Here is a 19,998-nt window from a genome sequence, read left to right on the forward strand (position 1 = left end):
TTATATTAAATTATGAATCAACAATTCAAAATTTATAGGTGTTACTTAAAAACTGTTCATCAAACCTTTGGAAAATTTCATCTCTTTATGTGTTGGCATCAGTTGTAGTTTTATTTTTGGGAACATTTAATTTCCCTGACACTATTTGTAGTTATCTCAAACACATGTCTGATGTTAAATACAAAGATTCTGGCATGAATGTTAAAAAACATAAGCTCTCCTATCTTTCACCTGTCCACCATCCCTATGGCTGCCTTGTGAGGATCCCAGGAGACTTCCTTCCCTAAGTCCCATGGACAGTATGTTCTGCAGTGACCTGCTTCCTGACCTCGTCCTGCACTCTGATTAAGATGAGGTGACAAACTCTTGATCACAAGGGAATGGAGGCCCATGTGGCTAGTAACTGAAAATATATTGCAAGACTCAAGTAAAACAGACTGTAAATGTGCTCTTTAAAAGGACACTAACTAACGAGTGTTGGCTCTCAGTCAGGTGAACTTGAAGTCTATCTTGGGAAGGAAAGAGTTAGAATAAGTAAAACTCCAGAGAGGCTCAGTCTCCTGGTGGGATGGAGAGAACAGAAGGAACATTTTGTCTACACAAATTGCACAAAATGGTATGAGTCATCTGCTTTGGAATTTTCCAGTAAGCTCATTAAAATGAAGATTTCCTGAGCCTATTACAGATTGTATGAATCAGAGTCTTAGGATGGTGCCCTGGAATCTGTTCTTTACAGATTTATTCAGATGATTCTGAAATAAACTAAAATTTAAGTATCAGCGGTTTAGAGAAAACAAACCCAAGCCTAGATGGACATAGAACTGATGGACTGATTGGTGGTCTCTGAGTTAAGTGACTGCAGCCCAAACAGTTCTTCCCTGCAGGTCCCAGAAGTACCTAGGAATTAACCGCCAGGTGAAGCAATCTGCAGAGAAAACCCCGGGACACATTCCATGCAGCACAAAGGGATTAAACTTTACATTAATGGCTGACTTTACAAGCAAGGAAGCGAGGAGCAGGAGAGTTATTCTGCCCAGAAATTTCTTTCACAGGGAATCCAGCCTTTCCTTTTACAACTAGGTATATACCAGCTTAAAGTGTAACTGATGGGAAACGTGATGGTGACTGAATCCACTCATATCGAAGAATTTCCAAATAAGGGACTGATGGCAGGCAGACCTTCTTTTTTGGGATACAGATGAGAGAGGAAAAGTCATGATGAAGAGAAGGGACAGAGAAAGAAAAGAATGAAAGTTTAGAACAAATCCAGCTGCTTTCCTTCATGCAAAAGTCCTACAGTAAGTAGTTTGGGGAGTGTCAGGCTAGGCAAGCATGGAACTCTCATTTCATTCTGTAATGAGCATTTGTTGAGTGGGCATTAGTCCTCATTTGGTAGAAGTCAAATAAGACTTTTTTAATATTAAGAAGCAAATATCCGGTAACTTTGTAATTCTGTTTTGTTGACAGGGTGTGTACAGCAGTCTGTGGGAGAACAGAAAGTGGGGTTCTAAATCAGATTTGGGATGATAGGATGTTCTCTGACATAAATGAGAGTTAAGTTGAATACCAAAGAACCCATCAGAGTTAATTAACCAGAAGAGGAGGAATTGCGTTTGTATAAAACATTCTAATGTCCTCCACATGCCTGGAGAAGGGAGAGGGGTGCCAGTGAAACTATAGGGAGACAGGCAGGACATAGATCATGCAATATTTTGGGACATTAACTTATTCGAATGTTTTATGGCAACATTGGAGATTTATTAAAGGGTTTTAACCTGAGAACTGATGGCCTCAGATTCTGAGTTTTGAAATTTCAGTCCCGCAGATGTGTGAAGGATCAACTGAAGGCTTTCAAATCAGGGCTGGGTGGTCCCTAGAGTGACACAAAAGTGGGGAGAGCCTGAGCTGAGATGTAGCCCTGGAAGGGAAGGTTTGATACAAATGATACTCCAGACACAGAATATGTTGAACTTGGAAAGTCATGAGATATGGGGGTTTTAGGCCAAAGGCTTCAGTGACCAGGTTGCTAATGGGCCATTTAACTTTATAGGTAATACAGGAGGAAAGGCAGGTCTGGATGGAATGGAGGAAAATATATGTTGATTTTCAAAATGCTGAGTTTGTTATAGGGACATAATATGTAGGCTATTGAGATGTTCCTGCAGATTCCCACTGTGTGCCAGTCACTGTCCACTAGGCAGTTTAGTGAAGGAAACTTCACTATTTAATGAAATTGAAGACATGGTTAGGGAAAGTAAGGGGTAGCATGTAGGTGAGAAGGAAGGCCAGAGGATAGGTTAGGAGCATTACTATTTCAGGATGAGGCCAAAAGATTTTGACTAAAAACACAATGGCTTTAATCAACCCGGATTGAAATGAAGAACTTGCAGAGTTGTAGAAAAAAAGAAAAGAAAACTGCTACAAGGAGAGGGAACTTATATAACATAAAAATTTCCCATTTATATGACTTAACACCAATTTGCCAATAAGGAGGTCGCCGCTGGGAGCAGATTCGGTGAAGTAGGGAAGATGGGAACCATGGTGAGAGTTGGCTGGCTTTGGAAGGGGACAGCAAAGAAGGACAGCTTCTGCAGAATGGCTGCATTTATGAGAAATGTTGAGAGAGTCCTAGGCTTTACACATAATGCACTCGTTATTCTTACCCTCCCCATGCCCCTGCTTTGTAATTTCTGACATTCCTTACTTCCTTTCACTCACTTGACTTATGTTCGTCTGCAAGCATTAATGTTAGCTATATGATGCTCTCCTGAGATGAAGTTGAGAGAGAGAGAGAGAGAGAGAGAGAGAGAGAGACAGAGACAGAGACAGAGAGTGAGAGAGGACATGGAGTTCCTGGCATTCAGGGAAGAAAGATCCATGATGACACCAATGGCTACCACTTTTGAGGACCCACACTATACGTGCTAAGGAGCATCCACTTCCCATACACTTTAAATTCTTAAAAAAAAACAAACTAAACAAAGCACTTTGCCAGGTGAGTATTACTATTTTTCTTATATAGGAAGTGGGAAGTGAGGCTTGAAAGGTTAAGTCACCACCTTGAATCACACAGACAGTAAGTGAGAGAGTTGCGCTAGAATTTCAGTATGTCTTACTCTGTCATCTACTCTCTTTTTAAAACATCTCAGGAAGGAAAGAAAAGTTGAACAGCAGGAAAGTTCAAAGAGTCAAGAATCAATGTGGTCCTACACATTTGTCTCTGCTAGAGCCAGCGCAAAACAAAGACAGTGGCCAGGGGCCACTGGGTTTCATTTCCTGAAACCCAACTTGATATCATCTGGTCAGACAAGTCACAACTTTAAGGAAAAATATCTAATCAATTTTTTAAATATGCCATTTTTGAAAGGTAGAGGAGTTGAATATTAGCCACTGGAAGAACATGTCGATGCTTAGAAAGCTGAAGGACATGAGGCTTTCATTCTGTTCCCTTTTGCTGAAAAGTCTTAGAATGATCCCAATGCCTGGTTGTGCCATCTTCTATTGCTATCATATTGACTATTTTTATTACAAAGAGAGGAAGGTTTAACCAGAAGGCTCATGACAGTTCCTTAGGTAAGAACTAGTATAGTCCTATATTATCTTTTATCATCGTTCCCCCTTGACTGCTGAATAAGAGCTGCTTGAGTTAACTGTCATGAAGCTTATTCTGGACAACAGGAAAGAAACAAGTGTCCCTTTACAATGTCCAATCTGAGCCTATTTGACTGATCTTTCTGGAACTACACTAGTTCCATTTGTTAATTCAGACTTTCCTCAGAAGCAGAGCAGGGAAGAGGTGGGAATGATTCTGACATGAAAAAGCTTCTACTAAGTGTTTTATGTCTTTTATGACATACAACTCTACAGGTTGCAAAATAATTTAGACTAGTTGGGACTACAGTGTTTTAGGGTTATTTGCTAGGTGATCTACAGCATTTTGTTAAAACAAAGATGTTGGAAAACAGAAAGTAAACTTGAGGAAATGGATACATTCACTCCATTTAAATAAATCTCTTTGCTGTTTTGCCTTGTTTCTGTCCCTTAAATCCTCCTAGATTTACAATTGAGTGTTGATAATTGCTGAAAACAGCAACGAATTTTACAGAATAATTGGCTCTATTTGAAGACACACATTTCAATGTGCATACTACATGGTAATAAATAGATTTTTCCATGCAGCTTCTGAAAACCATTCTCATTATTTTTAGTCACATATCATGTATATGTGTGAGTGTGGCAACATTTCATAGTTTGAAGGTCCTTTATAGTTTTTAGAAGTTACAAAATAATAGAATTAATTGCTTTGAATTTAGTCATTTTGTACCAGGAAAATATTGATTTCTTTCCCAACACCTTTAATTTCTAATGGAGCTTGAAATTAACTTTAGGTTTTAATTCTATTTTATTCTGGGTTTGTACATCAGGGCCATTCATAATGTCAGGACAGTGCTGAGAGAACCATTTCTGAGCCAGAGCTCAGTGAGCTGTGCAGCACTCTGGTCTCCATCCTTCATAGAGGGGAGGAAAGGATGCATGGGAAGGTATATCACATTAGTATTTTAAGAACGAGTGATCAAGTAAAAAAAGTTAGCTTGTAAAAAGTCAGCCCTGATCACTTGTGGTAGTTTGCATCAGTGTGTGTGTGTGTGTGTGTGTGTGTGTGTGTGTGTGTGAAAGAGAGAGAGAGAGAGAGAAAGGGAGCATATGAATCCACAATTAACCAGATCCGAAATGGCCAAAGGAACAAAGGACAGAGTTCCACTAATCAAAAATGCCTTGAAAATGGGCTGTTCTGATTCATAAGGTCCACCAGTTATATATTCAAGTGGCATATGCGTACACAATTATAACGATGTAAATATATCACAAATACAAGCTACACATTGTAAAATAATTTAAATACAGTATGTCTTTGAGATTTCCAATGTTCTGTAATGATTTTATGTTGCCTATACAAAATGTAGTGATTGTAATAACTTCATGCTGAGACCCCTTGGAGGCCTACACATGCCCATAACTAAGTGAGCACCTCTCTTTCTCTCCGAGGCTCCCTAACTTGCTTTCACAGCAGCTGTGCTCAAGCTGATGACATCTGGGGAGGATAATGCTATGAACTATGGGGCATGGCTCCTCTACTATACCTTCCAATATAAAATCAACTTTTCAAGGCTGTGTCTTAAAACAATCTCCACATTCTAGGAATTTCCAAGGCTCTAAGAGTTGAAAAGGTGTTGCCAGAAGGGAGACAGTGCAGCAAAATACACATTTCACAGAGGAGACAGGGCATGAAGTGTTTGAAATTCCAACTCTGCCATGGACTTTGGACATCAGTGTTTAAATCTGTAAAATAGAATAATACCATCTTCCTTAATGTTCAATTGTGATGATTCCATGAGATCGTGAATGTAAAATTCAATACTTAACATGCTTCCTTCTTTGTTGACATTGGTGTTCCTTCAACTCACAATGCATGTTCAAAATTAAAAAGTTACCCAATAGATACTGACTACTAGGTTTTGTTAAAAAAAATATATGGGGATAGTTGCCTACACAATTTACATTCAGGGGGAAAAACTGAACGAAACGTTTTGGGGAGAGAAAACAGAAATCATACTGATAATAATTGCTGTGGAAATAAGACAAAATGAGTAATCACTTTAAGCTGGAGTGATTAGAGGAAATTTCACAAAATAGCACAAAATAGAAAGAGACCCTACAGAGTACAACATTCAAATGTGGTAAAATGAGGAGGAGAGCATTCTGGAATGGATTTTGGGGGATGATGTAAGCAAAAGTGGGGAGGTAGGAAAGCATGAGGGGACATGTGGAACTACATATAAGAATGGATGTGAGCATGTGCAGTGGTAGTTTGCACTCTTATGTGCACTAAAAACTCAGAATGGGATTATATTTGGAAATACTCTTTGTAGACATAATTAGTTAAGAAGATTCATTCTGGAGTAGTATGGGACCTACATCCAATGACTAGTGTCTGTATATGAGAAATGAGAGGGAGATTCAGACACACAGATACAGAGACACACAGGGAAGAAGGCCATGTGAAGCCAGAGGCAGAGATTGGAGGGTTATGACTATAGCAGCCAAGGAAAAACAAAGACTGCTGGCCACCGCCAGAGGCAAAGAAAAAGCAATGGGGAATTCTACTCTAGAGACTTCAGAGGGAGCATGACCCTGCCTCCAGGACTTTGAGACAATACATTCCTGTTGTTTTAAGCCCCCAGTTTGTGGTCATTTGTTAAGGCAACCCTAGGAAACTGATACACATATCATCCCATCTCTTGAAGTCATTTATCAAGAAAAGCACCAAAGATACCGCTCCTTCAACTATTTACTGACACTCTTCTGGTTGGGAGTAAATTAGAGTCTTTTCCTCTTGGTTCACCAGAAGATTTCAGTGGCAGTCAGTTCTGTTCATACAGAAGCCTCCTTTTTGTGCTATTTTCGATAGAGTGTAATTTGGCGTAGAGAAATTATTACGGGCCAATTATCAGGGACATTTATAATAATAAAAGGGTAATATGCTAATTAGACCTGATGTCCTTCCTGACAAAACTGGGACCAGAGGGAAGCCAGCCCTGGTCTTGGGTGCCTGGGGCCGGCCAGAGGAAGCAAGCTTGGGTCCTAGGTGCCAGAAGGAAGCGGTGCCACAAGCCAGGAGAAGGAAGGCCTACTCTTCACACGAAATTCGTGCATTGGGCCTCTTATGATCATATAAAAGGAAATCTATTCTGTTACACAGAAGCGAGAGGGATTTTATTATAAAATGCTGTATCCCATAGAGGAATCCTCCATGTGTAGGCAGAGGACTTTGTATGTTCAGAGCCTGGTAAACATGTCTGTATGGCTGTTTGGGAGGTATGATATGTGTGTGTGGGTCCACATCCATGCATGTAGGCACTATTCCAGTTCAGTTGCTTAAATTTCATTTAATACTTACCAGGCGCTGAGCAATGATCCAGGCACTTGTGTCCAGGGATGAAAAAGACACAGTCAGTGTCTAAAGAACCACAGTTACCTTAAGTGTAAGGTGATTGGTGATGACCTAGACCAGTGGTTCTCAACCTTTCTAATGCCGTGACCCTTTAATACAGTTCCTCATGTTGTGGTGACCCCCAACCATAAAATTATTTTCGTTGCTACTTCATAACTGAAATTTGGCTACTGTTATGAATCGTAATGTAAATATCTGTGTTTTCCGATGGTCTTAGGCGACCCTGCTAGCGGTTCTCAACCTGTGGTTCGTGACCCACAGGTTGAGAACCTCTGCTGTAGAGCCTAAGACCATCGGAAAACGCAGATATTTACATTACGATTCATTAACAGTAGCAAAATTACAGTTATGAAGTAGCAACGAAAATAATTTTATGGTTGGGGGTCACCATAACATGAGGAACTGTATTAAAGGGTCGCGGCAGTAGAAAGGTTGAGAACTACTGACCTAGACAAAGGCTAGTATGAAGGATGCCTCAGTAAGTGTGTAATATTTGACTTGATTTCTAGTTAAGATCTTTCTAGTAGGTGAGATTATAGGTGACTTGCAAGAAATCTTACTGGTATACTTCTACACTAATACATGCTTTTGTCTGAGATAAGTTTGAGTAACTGATTTATAATATCTTATTATTTCTTAAGAATGGGATTTCTTCTTCATAAGGAAGAGAGTCAATGCCAGTGATGGGCCATAGAGCCTTTCATTCATGTCCTCAACTTTATCCAAAAACTACTCCAAAGGAAGCAAAATGCCAGCAACTCTTACTTACTGCCATTTGTTTTTGTTGTTTTTAAATCTTGTTCTGGTTTTGTCTAGAAAAAAAAAAAAAGCTCTTCTTTTGACTTCAATAAAGAATGCTTTTTGGCCTTAAGTATAAGTTTAAACCTAAGACTAAGTTTAAAAGTAAATAAATTTATATTTCATCTAAACTGCATTCACATGAGCTCTAGGGCTGTTTGAAATATGCAGAAAACCCTCTATCCATCCAGCGGTCATACTGTATAAAGCAAGGAAGTCAGAAAGTCTAGTATAATTAGCCTTGCAGTTCAAAGCTAGTCCTTCTCTTCCCACCCGCTCCACCAAGTCCCCTTGCATATTCTCTCCACACACCACCCTTCCCCAAAGTCTTCCTCCTCTGAGAGCATGTAATCATATACTGGGGGAGATAATTGGCACAAAATTCAGATACCATACTCTTAATATGCTATTACATCAATAACTATTTTAAAATATCTACTAAGCTGTTCCTCCTCAAACTTCATATATTTATTCTTATTTTTTAAAGCCTATGCACAGAAAGCCCATCTCCCCAATCATCAAAGTTCTTATTTGTTGTACTTTTGAAAAACAAAAAGTTCCCTGAGATGCAAAATGACTCTACTCTGAGTCCTCATTTAAAAGCACAGTGGGAACACAGTTTCCTTAAACTAATCAATAGAGGCACTGTTGGAATCTAAATGATCCCAGCATGAAAATTACAGTTTGTGCAGATTAAATGTGTTTTTGTGATTGCCACATGTGAAATTGATGTTAATCAAGTGTCAGAGCAAAGCCATACCTGGGCGAAGAACCACATCTGATAGAATTTAGAGCCCCTTATTCATTTATCGCATCTTAAGATAGGTAGTACATGGGAAGCATGGGGTATGACAAGTAGGAAAAAGAATTTCCATTTTAAGTGCAAACTAAAATCCTAATTCAATGTCTCTTAGGATTTTTAATATAGTAAATAAACTACTTGGTCTTTAAACAAATGTGATTCTATTGTGTAAAATCTTTCAACATTGAATCTATATATATAAAGAGTGTAGGGAAATGTTTTCTCTTAATAAATTTCCATGATTACTAACAGCAATTCAAATGCTTCTCAGTAAATTTGTCTTCCATATTGTTTCTGACCGAGAAAAATGTATCTGATTCTGTATCTTTGTTTTTATTTCTAAAATGTGTGGTAAACCCCCAAAGTAGTTTTGGGTGTAGAAATGAAGCTAAGTGAGAATGACCTCCATCCACTGGAGCTGTGGCAATGTCACTGAGGCAAAGAAAAAGTTGAAGACAGGGCCGATGCCACATTTTATCTCATATTAGTGGAAAGTATGTTCTGAGCGGTGGATGCAGTGTCCATGAGAAGAGAAGGAGGATTCCTTCTGTATTCACCATATTTTGACCATCACTGATTCACTGACTCTGCTTTCTCTCCCAGTCCCTGCCCCACTTCTACACCCAGTAGCTCTGGTTTCCCCAGTAGGTGCCATCATCACACAGTAGATGCTCCCACTGCTCACTAGGAAGCAAGTAAAACTGCCTCCAGTTCCCACCTGCCTTCCTTAAAGGCATCCAAGGTTCAGATCCAAGGCTTCTCTCTCAGAATTGCAAGGGGACAAGACTGTCTCCATTCCTGATAACCTCTCTCCTGTGGAAGTCCAGGACACTCTTATTCTCTCATAAGTCAGCTTGATTTAAATAATTATATAAGGGCAGGGGGAAAAAGAATCCTTTTGGACAGTGAATTAACAAAGCTTGTTCCATTCACGAAGCTTCAGGTAGTTTGGGAACTGCAGAATGATCAACCTGGCCCCACAAAATGCAGGCTTTATTATTTCAGAAAGTCTAGATCTATGTCACTGAAACCATTAAGGAGGCTTAATATGCTCACATTTTCTGAGTAGAAATATACTTTACATTGGATACTTGAATGTTCTCTAAGAGGGGAAACTCACTGACAGATAGCCATATGGTAGAAAACACACATAGGGTTTTCTAGAGTCTGAATTCTTTGTTGGATAGATGGAAGGAAATAATTTCTCTGTTCAAGGCCAAACGCTTAGAGGTGTTTCTTTTATCCAATCTAATCAGATAGCTTCACTTGGCCTTATTCATCATAGCGGAAGTTGATTACAGACTTGGCAAGTAAGACATGTTTAATTGATGTCTCAGTAGACTTAGATAATGGCAAAGAATATTATTGGGACATTTTGATGCCTGCTAATGAGTAATGACAGCGATTTTGCATGTGCCAATATCATCTGGCATTTGGTGCTGGCATCTGTGATGGCAAGAAAGGTCTTTCAAGAGCAGGGGAGGCCTATTTTGTTGGTAGGAACCACCATGGCAGCTTGGGGACAAAATTATATGATGAGACCAAGGAACTGAAAGCCATTGAATATCTTTCTCATTTCACTTGAAAGTCACACCATATTTTTTAGTCAAATCCCTATACATTTATAGAACTTCACTTACACTTGACTAAGTTAAAAGATTTTCAAATAAAATATTTAACTAAAATTTAAAGCAGTCAGCTGTCAGGACACCCAAAAAGTGAACCAGCAAAATTTTCTTGGAAACTATTGGACTTGTTTGTAAAATGCTTGCTTTTGGATGCATTCACCATCTAGACCAAATACAACAGTCTAAGTGGATTTTTGCTCTTGGATTTTGGCTTCTGCTGGCCCACCTCCCACATCTTTTCCTGTTAGTCCCATTCTGAATTACCAGTCAAATAAGACTCTTAGCTTTAGGGTTTTCAGTTCTTCCTTGAAACCTTTCCCAACCATCTTGGTTCATATTGTTCTCTCTTTCTAGTTAAACATACTGGTCTTTATAACAGTTTGGCACATAAACATCAATTGCTTTCTGCTAATATGTTAGTGTGTCCTGACTTTCCTGCTTCCTTTTTTAACTGCCTTGTCTACATTATAAGGAAGAGGGACTCTTATCTGTATTTCTGTATCCACACAGCATGCTGCATACAAAGGAGTCATATATATACTATTATTGAATGAGCTGTAACCATCTTTGAATTGGAGATAACCCTATACACCAAGCTTGTAAAGTTAAAGACTTGAAATAGCCATAGTGACCAATGTCAATATAAAAGCAAAAAAAAGGAGAAACACGCTAATTTTAACTTGAAATTTTTCTTGTTTTTTGAAAAGCTACAAATGTCTCTAAAGTTTCCTTCTGTATCTTCTAAGTAAACAGGCCTCTTCTCATATCACCTTTCCCCTAACTGAACTTAGCAAAGGTTCAGAAATTAGTGTTTTCTATTCCTTCTCTTTGCTCTGAACCTTGGATGAGACGGTCCCTGGGATTCGAGCTACAGGGGAGTTTAATGAATAATGTCAGCTCCCTTAAGACCTAGCCTCTGAGAAGTTCACAGGAGCATAGCTCCTCTCTCAGGCAGGCTGATTGTTAATATGCATTTGCAGACCAACCTTTTGCAAAGGCCCTTATTCAAAGAGAAAGCTATATTTTTGAAACTATTGAAAGAGTCTTTGTAAAACTGAAATTAAATCCTTTCTATGAGTAATCTTAGCTATCTGTCCAAAGCAAGGCATGAAAGAAGGGATTAATTTGAACACTGGGCTGCCTTGGAAAGGGAAAGGTCTTTGGCTGTGCTTCTCTAAATGACCTGCACTATTTTAATCCATTGTAATTTATTTGCTTGTGGCTATAGATAGAATGGCCTCTGATTCCCCTCCCAACATTTCTACTCAGGTAGTACTTCCTCATTCCTTTCCATCTTATTCTACCAGTGGGTGTCAGGTGAACATGTCAGTAAAAGAACCACTTTTTTTTTTTTTTTTGGTAAATAAATGCGATTTCAGAAAGTGACACTTCTTGTCCTTTCCCTCTTTCCCCGAATGCCTCAGCTCTGATAAGAAAGTGAACTTTCCATCTGGAGGATATATACAACCAAGCAAGGCTTATTATTATTTGAATTGTACCTATTCTATTAGAAATTGCACTCTCTACCCAATCCCCTGCCGATGCTGCATTCTCCTCTCTCTGATATCTCCCTGTCCATCTGATCAGAAGAAAATCCCAGAATAAACAAGTACTCTGACAACAGAATCTGAAAAGATAAAAGAATTGCTTAGAATTGCAAAGAATTTGTGACAATACATTAAGGTTTTTCCATGTAATTACATTTATAAATATTTTGTGAGCATGAAAAGTTTCAACCCAGACTGTAAAAGGTAAGCATGTGTTACAATTTACCCTCAGTTCACAATCCCAATGAAGCAGAGATATGAGAAGGAGTTATGATTGTAAGAACTGTTAATGAAATGATATACTTCTTTGGAACACTACATCCTAGTATTCCTGTCCTCTTCCTTTCTCTACCCTACATTCCTGCTCTTATCCCACATGCAGAGTGGAGTCAGATATCAATATATCACTGAGTGTCTAAAACATAAATAAGTGATATAAACTCAGTGCCTCATAGCCACTCTTGAATGACAAGGACACACTGAGCATGTGAAGTAGGTCATGGCTTATGAATAGAATGGGAGGATGAAAAGGAGGTAAATGTAAAAGAATTTGGTAATTGTTCACTTGATAACAGAGAAGCATGATCTGGGTACCTAATGCCATGTCTAGATTAGAAAGAGCAGATTCACCCTGTGCAGCTAAATCAGCTGGCATAGCCATTATTTTTGCAAATAAAGCCTTGTATCTTTTCAGTGAGTATTGGCTTAAATATTGAGGAACCCTCAGCTCTGTTCTGTAAGCATTGCCCAGTGCTTAGTATCCTTAAGCTACTTATAATCAGACAAAAAATTTATTTGCCTGCCTGTTATTAAAGACTTAGCGATGCCCTGGCCAGTATGCTCAATGGTCAGAGCATCAATCAGCCTGCACACCGAAAGGTCACAGGTTTGATTCGTAGCATACACCTCAGTTACAGTTTTGCTCCCTGCCCCCAGTAGGGCACTTATGGGAGGCAACCAGTCAATGTGTCTCCCTCACATTGATGTTTCTTTCTCTCTCTCTCTCTCTCTCTCTCTCTCTCTCTCTCTCTCTCCCTCCCTCCCTCCCTCCCTCCCTCGCTCCATCCATCCCTTCTACACTCTCTGAAAAGCAATGGAAAAAATATCCTCAGGTGAGGATTAACAACATTAACAAAAAGACTTAGTGGTACAATAAAAGTTACAAAAAGATATAGGATGTTTTCGAATTTACAAAGCATTTTATGAGACAACTAGAGGCCCGGTACATGAAAATTTGTGCACTTGGTGGTGGTGGGGATGTCCCTCAGCCAGGACTGTGAGTCTGGGAACCCTCAGGGGATGTCTGACTGATGGCTTACATATATATATATATATATATGTATATGTATATACATGTATATATGAAATCTGTTTTAGAATAGCTCATACAGAATCAGCTAGCACAGTAGTGACTATGCTCTATTACCTAAGATGTCATTTTTTTATTGCAATCTACTTTGCCACTATTATTATAAATTTCCATAAATTACTTTAATGAATGGTGTCTTAACATGGCACCGTGTTTTCCCCAAAGATTATTTGGAATGTGTAGGCTTATTTGCCCATATTCTGAATCCCTCTATATGATGCCTTATAATGTTATAGCTCTTGGGATTGCCCTGCTGGTATTATTATCACTACCCTCTCTGCCTTCCACTAATCCATCTTTGATTCTCTACCTCCTTTTTCTGTTTTATTTTTTTTCTCCTTTAGCTTCACTCTCTCTTCATAACTTCACTATCATAAAAAATTTGTGTAAATGTTATTGATGTTTTAAAAAGTGTTGATGCTCTACATTCACTGCCCTTCATTCTGTGCATATTCACTGAGCACATACTATATGCTGGGGAGGAGAGTGCTATGGGGACAAAGTGGGGATAAAGCACTCTGGGGATACAGAAAATAGCACTGTCCCTCTCAGATATGAAAGTCCAGTGAGGATGAAGTAACATTATTAAATAATCACAACAATTAAATGCAAAATCACAACCAGCACTAAGAGAAAGAAATATGTTTTAGAATAAGAGGATTTGACCTAATCACAGGGTTTTATGGAAAGCTTCCCTAAGGAGGTGACTACAGAGCTGAGGGATGAGGAGGAACATGCAAGATAAAGCAGAGAGAAAGAATGTGCACAGTCCTGTGGTGATGGCAGTGGCAGAGACAGGGAACAGTGCGAGGGTGTAGGGCATGTATGGAAATCTGAAAGGAAGCCAGTGGGACTGGAGGGAAGAAATAGGAGAAATGTATAATAGAAGACCAGGTTAAAGACATAGCTGTAACAAGTGAGTCTTTAGAAGCCAGTTGAATTTATAGCTTACAGATGGAGTCCAATTCCATGAGGACATGATTCTATTCCATGACCACGTTTTAGGGAGGGAAGGGGTGGATAGCAATCCTTAAATTCCAAGTTATCTTCATTGATGCCTAAGTCTGTGGTAGCTCCAAATGGGTAGAGGTACCACACTTGCTAGTGCTAATAAATCTAGGTGATGATGCAGTAGGTTGGTACGACTACAAACAAGTAGGATTCATTTCTTTTAAAAAAATTATGTTCTGAAACATGTGAAATTACTTATGAGTATAATGGATTATACACAACATGATGTGAGCTACTGAAATCCACTCACTTTTCTTGTGTGCAGTGATAAGATGCGGTGTAATTTATGGTTTGCAAATCTATAGATCCAGAATGTAGCTCCAGAATGTAGAAATTTATAGCTCCAGAATGTAGAATATTTTCCTTTTACATTTCAGTTTTCCTCTGACATTGGCTAGTAAAAATCTTAGTTTTGCATTTGTGGGCTACTGCAGTACTTGCTCCTTTTTAGTACTTCAAAATTCAGAAATCACATTTAATTTGAAAATTAAAAGAGATTTGTGTAGGCCTATTGAGTTGATCTTCTCTTGCTACTTCTGGAAAGAGCCATGCCTATATATCTTGGCAAAGCGAGAATCTCTCCTTTAATAATAACATATCTGGACAAATATTTTCTCTCAGAATGAAGACCTGAAATTTAATAATTCTTATAAAGTTCTACCCCTAAACATTGCTTATATCTATCAAATATCCTATTGCACTTGTAAAAATAGCCAAAAGTTTTTATACTATTGAAGACATCCTGGAGATTTTTAGGGCAATTCCACATAAGGAATTAATATTATAGGTAAGGATGAATAAGGTCAACGATAGATTCAGCAGCATGAGAAAAATATCTGCCAAGACCTGAGAGGAGACATAGTGTTTTAAAATTTAATTTATGTAAATTAGAGCCATAATTATGAAGTGTAAGAAATACATGTGCAAAAAAGAGAAGATAATTAGATCCCAAAGAGCACTTAAAGTACTGGAAAATAAGTTTGGAGACCAATTGAAAAGTGTTTGTGCACACTGAAGGAAAAAGACTAGCTGCAAACATGGTTTTGCTCACAAGAAAGCATGTTTTAGATTGGCCAGCATGGATTAGGGGTTGAGCATCAATCTATAAACCAGGAGTTCATGGTTCTATCCCCAGTCAGGGCACATTGCCAGGTTGGGCTCGATTCCCAGTGTGGGGTATGTAGGAGGCAAATGATCACTGATTCTCTCTCATCATTGATGTTTCTCTCTCTCTCTCCCTCTCCCTTCCTCTCTGGAATCAATAAAAATATACTAAAAAAGAAAGAAAGCCATGTTCTTTAACATTTGGGAGAGTGAAGTAGAGACAAGTCAACATAACAAAACAAATAAACTTCCAACATGATCATTCTATTCTTTCTTTCATGATTTCATGTTCTGATATGCTGCTGGTCAGTTCTTAGCAATTCACTGAGAACAGACTGCCTACATAAGAACAACTTTAAAATAGAAAACGGCAACAATTTAATGTATTTACATGTTATCATAAACTAGTCTCTTTAGTCTTAGACAAGAAACCCAGGCTTTTCCTTCCCTGTGATCTGACCATCTCCGGGCACCTGCGGTTCCCCTGCGGGACATCCTCACCCGAAGGATGACTTCCTGACTGGGGTTTGTAAATGACAATCCTCTGAACCCTACAGGGACTGTGTTTGGAAATAAATTGTCCATGTATAAACAGGCAAATAAACAAAAGGATATAGGTCTAGGACATATACAGATCACTTTTAATTCTCTTCAATTCCTCTGGGGGAAAAAACAAAATACTATGGGCACCAATCATTCACTTCAAGCCCAAATCTGCCATGGAAATGAGAGCAAACCATGATTAGCAGCATGAAATTAAATGACAAAAAGTGTGATGCCGGTGATTATTGATATAGAAGTTGAGTGAAGGGATGATTATTCTGAAAGGAATGAAATGGCATACATGTGTTGAGACTAACATATGCTTAAACTCACCTCTGTGTCTTCCATAAGGCATCCCATTTAATCTCACAGTGGCTTTATGAGGGTGCTGTTACTATACCCGTTTCACCCAGGAGATAACTGACGCTCAAAGAGTTTATTTGTAACTCCAGGTTACAAGTAAGTAAGTGGCACAGCCAAGTTCAAGGTCAGGCAGTGTGACCTATCATAAAAGGGCTTCTAGGTTCCATCTTGGACTACAGCCTCAAGCATGGATGATCATGGGAACCGGACAAATAACTATCTCATCCTGCCCAAGCTTGGACCATGTAAAAAATGTGCTGAAATAGTAGCCTAATTGTAACGTTGAAAACTCTATTGAATATTAGTTATAATAAACTTTAGACTTGACTTAGCTATTCTTTACCTCGGTAAAGGGGTACTATAAAATTAACATAACTCCTTTTCAAAAGGGATGCTTAGTCCTCTGCAGAAAATGAGGTGAACTGTTTAATAACATTAACAAAGTTCAAGACCACAGAAGACAGAATAAGAGACTGGAAGTCTCAGCTCCCTGGCTTTTAGAACTGTAAGAGACCCCAGAAGCATTGGGTCAAGAGAGGAATAAAGGAAGTCCACGAAAAGTCAGGACTTACAAGGGCACACAGAATGGTCATCTCACAGCTAGCATGAAGCCACTGTCTTTTCACTTCAATGCTCTTGCTATGAATGCAGTCGCTCACTAAGAAAAAATGCAAAATGTCTTAGTTTTTCTCTGAATGACATATATTATATACTAGAGGCCCAGCGCACGATTCAATCGTGCGGGTAGGGTCCCTAGGCCTAGCCTCCTGCAATCAGGGCCATCTTCTGCCTGTTCGCCAGTCCCCAGGCCCAATGCTGCCTCGGCCGCCGCCACTGAGCTGCCAGGCTGTTGGGATCACCAGCTCATCCCCAGCCGCTGCCGCTGCTGCTGGGGCTTGAGGCGCTATAGCGCCTCAAGCCCCAGCAGCAGCGGCAGCGGCTGGGGATGAGCACGGCAGGGGATCCGGGTGCGGACAACCGGCTCCCCGCCTCCGATGGCAGCGGAGCTGGGTGTCCAGGGTGTCCAAGGCAGCCCCCCTCAGCGGCTGCCAATCCAGCCGTTGAGAGGCGGGGGGGGGGGGGGGGGGGGGGGGGGGGGGGGGAGGGGGGGGCGGGAGTCCCGCGCTTCTCAATGGCCGGATATGCCACCCCGAGTCCCAGCCCCCAGCCTCCCACCGCCCAATCGTGGGCGTAGCGGAGTGATGGTTATTTGCATATTGCCTTTTTATTATGAAGGATATTTTACATTGCTATTTACTGGGCCAGACATTCCCACCATTTGTTATTTACTGGGCCAGGCATTCTGTGCCAAACTGAATGACATATATTATATATATTTTTACATTGTTATTTACTGGTCCAGATATTCCCAACTTTTAACTAATCAATGGGAATAAGGAAGAGATAGTACTGGTCTTTCAGCTTAATAGGAAGCACTTAACCTTCAATAAACTACCAGGTATATATTTTTTTCTCACAACAAAATAATGGCCAGTCAACTCTTTATTGAATTATGCATTATGGTCTTTGAATCTCTATCTAGCACACATTGGATTTTCAAGATTTTAGCTTCATTTAAAGAAGACAATGAGGGATCAGGGTCAAATTGTTAAAATGCACGATTCTACTGTTCTACATATAAAAATGGAACAAGGAAGAGTAGCAATGAGCAGCAGGATGGAGATAATTTTCCTTTTTTACATTTATAGCTTGCACTAGAGCCAAACCTAAGCACATGTAGGATCTTTCTAATACTTATAGTTATTGCTATTTTTTAAAACTCAACTATTCAACCAGTAGCATATTTTAACACTTTTAAATTTAAATGGTATTTATTTTAAATACCATTCTTTGCTATTTTAGCAGCTTAAAATATAATTTGCTTTTCAATTCAATACCAAAAGTGTTCCCTAAGATAGGAAACCCTTAAAACCACCACCAATTTTTTGCTCTTTTACTTTAGTGTTTCAATATTCAGAAACAAAGTTACTTATAGTTAAAGGTGGTATTTAAAGACAATACTATATAAATTAAACTGGTGGAGTAAAATACTTTAGTTTTATTAAAGTAATCTAATTCAAACTTATATAATGAGTATTATATTCTGAAATTGAACATTTGGTGTGATTGGAAATTTTAGTTATAACTCTTTTATTGTAACTAATTTCAATATCAGTTTTGTTCTTTGTACTTTCTCAATACCTATATATATATCAATATTTTTCAGATGATGAATTACTAAGTGTCTGTTTTTTATTATCTTGTATGTCTTCCTATTATTGTTAATTTCTTAGTTCTTTTTGTCTCTTGTTTTTAAATATCTTTCTAAAAAAATTAATAAGTGCAATAAAATAAATTACAAATATTTTTCTTAGTTGAAGTCTCCCAATATATTCTGAACACACTTTCTGGCTGAATATGACTACAAATAATGATAGAAAAGGTGCAGAGAACTATATTGCATTTTTACTGTCCCCAGAACTTCACCCTGATCATATTTCGCTTCTTAAAAGTGAAAAGAAAGCAGTCTGTGTAAGAGGGTTTAAATATTAAATTTTTAGTGTTTCAGAATATTATATGATGACTGAGGAGACTGAATCTTTCTCTCTTCCTTTCTCCTGACACACACACACACACACACACACACACACACACACACACACACACGACTTTCTTTCAACTATATTTTATGGTAAATCTGTTTTCAAAAGTGCTCTGTAAACAGCATGCATTTTTGGAACACTTAGTATTACAATTATAGAGTTAATATTCCTTTAAAAATGTTCTTTGAATTATAAAACTTACCTTTTCAGGGTGAAGCTATTATATCAAACAAGGCCCTTCTGTGCTTTACTAGTCACCCTTGCATGTTACATTTTATTTTTAACTAGAGGTCCGGTGCACACATTCGTGCATGGGGGGGGGTCTGGCTGGCCTGCCCCAATGGGGGCCAATGGGTGGGGTTCACCAGGAGGAGGGGCCACAGGCCGTTGGCTGGCTGGCCCCTCCCCCGATCAGGGTGTGGGGACTGATTGGGTACTAGGCCAGCTGGGGAGAGGGGCTGCAGGCAGTTGGCTGGCTGGCCCGGCCCCTGATTGCCCCCCCTCCAATCGGGGACAGAATCAGCCAGGGGGAGGGGCCATTGGAGGTTGGGGGGGGGGCCGATCGGGGCCCCAATCGGGCCAGTTGGCCGCCGCAGTGTGTGTCACAGCAACCGGTCATTCTGATCTCTCTGCTTGTTCCATCCTTCAGTTCGCTTGGCTTATATATATATATATATATATATATATATATATATATAGATATTAAAAAATTCTCTCTTTTTGTTTTTATTTTAGATATACCACTTCAATGGGCTTCATTCCATTTTCTAACTTTTCTTTTTGAACTCTAAATAAATGTAGCCAAATAGTTGTGACAGAACATGAGACAACCATTTCCAAGAAACTAAATGTTCAAATTACACTCTGTCTGCCTCTCTGATGAATTGATAAATGAGGATCCAGTCAGAGACATCACACTACCATAATTTTCCAATTTACCCAGATAGACATGGCTTGGGCACATTGAGTCAAATCCAAGATCAGCATTCCAATTTTAACTACATGTTTACAGATCATTAGAAATGTTCCTCTTTTTTTGAGTTGTTAGGCATGAAAAAATATATTTTGACAACCAGAATACTGTTCTGGAGAAACAACAACAAATCTGGGTTCTTCCGAATTGGGTGATTTAGTATGTGAATTAATTCAGGTTGCTGAGTTTTAAAGCACAGCTGAAGACCTGGGAATCTCATGTAGTACAAGTTCAAAGTGGGATGA

General features: G+C 39.1%; 1 protein-coding gene across 1 annotated transcript in view; it reads right to left on the minus strand.

Annotated features, from left to right (window-relative positions):
- The window catches only part of CNTNAP2 (contactin associated protein 2), a 1,845,950-nt gene that overhangs the window by 699,519 nt on the left and 1,126,433 nt on the right, over positions 1–19,998 (minus strand). The window lies entirely within an intron of this gene.

This window comes from Cnephaeus nilssonii (genome assembly GCF_951640355.1).
Source record: "Cnephaeus nilssonii genome assembly, chromosome: 12".
NCBI classification, from domain to species: Eukaryota; Metazoa; Chordata; class Mammalia; order Chiroptera; family Vespertilionidae; genus Cnephaeus; species Cnephaeus nilssonii.